Below are 2,772 nucleotides of genomic sequence, written 5' to 3'. Positions count from 1 at the left end.
ACAAAAGCTTCAGGAAAGCAAATCTTTCAAAAACAGGAATTAGTTTACTTACAAGCAGCCATGCACTATATGAAGAAGGGAAACACTTATTGCACATATTTTTCTTTATCTTGTCAAAAGAAAAAGAATATTTCATCATTTCCCTGTCTTGCTTGCTCTAACAGAAATTGTACCATGTAGCTTATTTCCTAAGTATTTTCTTCAGTTCTGCATTCAGTTTTCTAGAAGTAAAGAAACATTTCATATTACTACAGAAGCAGAATTTGTATCCTTACATGAACCATCTGGGACATCCACTAGACTATAAGAGGAACAGAATTTTAATCTGGCTTCTTTTCTCCTCCTCCCATCGCTATTTTTCCAAAAAAGATGACATAAAATCCAACACAATCAAATTAGATCCAAATTCAGACTGCTCTACATTGTTCTGAAGTACAGTTCACACTTTTTAAAGACAAAGTACATAAGAAAATCTGTTCACAGGACATCTCCATCACACTCCTGTGAAGACTTATACATCCACAAAGCTACCTATTATCCATCTTCAAATCCCTCCTCCTTAAAAAACTCTATTTTGCCCTGATGCCTACCAAAAAAAAAAAAGATAATGGTTAGGCTGCCAACGTGCTGATACTACTGCCTACCATGCTGACCAACAGAGGTTCACTGTTTCCTAGTAGGTTTCAGAGTAGCAGCCATGTTAATCTGTATCCGCAAAAAGAACAGGAGTACTTGTGGTACCTTAGAGACTAACAAATTTATTTCAGCATAAGCTTTTGTGGGCTACAGCTCACTTCTTTGGATGCATAGAATGGAACACACAGACAGAAGATATTTATACGTACAAAGAACATGAAAAGGTACTCTCCTGTCTGTCTGCATCCATCTGTTGTCTCTTATTTAGTTAGGGTATGTCCAGACTGTTTAGACTATACAGCTAACTTATAACCCCACCTACACTGAGAGAAGGGGCTTTCTGTCAATGTAAAAACACCAGCTGATTGTAGCTACATCAAGAGATACATTCTTCCCTTGGCATGCTTTCATCTACACTGGTGCAAAGCTAGACACGTGGATGTGGTTTTTTTCAGTAATTTTTAAAAAATGTTTCAACGCTGTGCCTTCCAGGCACCTCCATGCAACTGTTGTGATTTGGTACTTTGTAAGACATCAAAGACAAAACAAATACAGGGTTACATGGGGGGGAAAGCATATATGAATCAGAGAGTAAACTACAGCAACTTCTTGGGGGTTATCCCACCTTGTCACAAAAATGCAAATAAGTAAATACCAGTCCCACATTATTAAAACAGATCCGAATGTATCTCCCCTTCTTCAGAGGAAGGGTTTTACTGTGATATTCAAGTATATTTTTTTAATTTCTTTCAGATAGTCTCAGCTACAGGCTTGTGATAACATAATTTCAAGGGTCTTTTCATGGGGGCATTTGAAAGAAGCACTGTCCCTGAAGAAACATGTATGTTAGTATCCAAATTAGAAATGAACTTTCTAAAATATTGTCACAATTGAATAGCTTACTGCTATTTCATTTAGGCTTCAGCCTTCCTTTTAGACCCATTCCAAAGCAGCAGTCCTGAAGCAAGGAGGAAGTTATTGGTGTTGTTCCTGATATTTGTGTTACTGTGGAAGTCCCTTACACCACAGAAAGCTTTGGTCAGGGCTACTGGTACAGACTGTAGGAAAGGAGAGAATTAAACTTTACCACAGCTCCACTGCCTGCACCTCCAAAACAGGCGAGCTTCGCACCCTGGGCGGGGGGAAATAGGAGACACGGCAGTTTTGCACGGTGCTTTCGGACTGAGTTAGCGGAGGAACAGGGAGCAGCCTAGACAGGCTGACAGAGCGGAGGCGCCTTTCACCCTATTGCCTTTAAACTAGGGGACAGGGAAGTCCCCAGCCCCTGCTCAGGAGTCTGTAGCCAGTCTCTGCTTTGGCCCCGTTGGCTCCAGATAGGGGAAAATAGGGACCCTTCCCCATGAACCAACTCCTCCCCAGCCCAGCCGGAACTGCTCCACCTCAGACTACGCGAGTCCGGACCCACCACCGCCACCTTCCTCCGCCCGCCCAACGCGGCTCCCTCCCAGCCCAGCCCAGCCCAGCCCAGCCCCACTACCCGTGCTTCTCCCTGCCTTACCATGGGAAGGCGGCCATCTTGCCTCCTTGTCACATGACCCCCCTTCCCCCAGGGCCGGGTCTTTCACCGCCCTCTCCTCGCTCGCCCCGCCCCGCCGCCAAGGCTGCCATGATTGTGCGGGGCAACCGGAAAGGGTAGGTGCTGGCCCCGCGCGAAGGGGGTGGATGGGTCTCGCTGAGCCTTGGGGCAGCCTAGCTAACGGCTAACCCCAGGGGAAAGGCTCCTCCCCCCTGCCCCACACACGGGGGGGCCTAACTCCAGGGGAAAGGCTCCTCCCCCCTGCCCCACACACGGGGGGGCCTAACCCCAGCGGAAAGGCTCCTCCCCCGTGCCCCACACACGGGGGGGGCTAACTCCATGGGAAAGGCTCCTCCCCCGTGCCCCACACATGGGGGGGGCCTAATTCCGGGGGAAAGGCTTCTCTCCCCTGCCCCACACACAGGGGGGCCTAACTCCAGGGGAAAGGCTCCTCCCCCCTGCCCCACACACAGGGGGGGCCTAACTCCAGGGGAAAGGCTTGTCTCCCCTGCCCCACACACGGAGGGGCTAACTCCAGGGGAAAGGCTCCTCCCCCCTGCCCCACACACAGGGGGGGCCTAACTCCAGGGGAAAGGCTT

At 48.5% G+C, this 2,772-nt stretch overlaps 1 long non-coding RNA gene across 1 annotated transcript; it reads right to left on the bottom strand.

The window, feature by feature from the left end:
• Positions 1 to 24: 24 nt before the first annotated feature.
• On the bottom strand, positions 25 to 2,204 carry LOC142046049 (uncharacterized). The gene is made up of 2 exons (XR_012654968.1): positions 2,156 to 2,204; positions 25 to 221 (listed from the first exon to the last, which is right to left on the bottom strand). It is a non-coding gene; the product is annotated as an uncharacterized LOC142046049 (long non-coding RNA).
• Positions 2,205 to 2,772: the final 568 nt, after the last annotated feature.

The sequence above is a fragment of the Chelonoidis abingdonii genome, unplaced genomic scaffold (genome assembly GCF_003597395.2).
Source record: "Chelonoidis abingdonii isolate Lonesome George unplaced genomic scaffold, CheloAbing_2.0 scaffold0771, whole genome shotgun sequence".
NCBI classification, from domain to species: Eukaryota; Metazoa; Chordata; order Testudines; family Testudinidae; genus Chelonoidis; species Chelonoidis abingdonii.
This window is presented reverse-complemented; position numbering and strand designations above follow the sequence as displayed.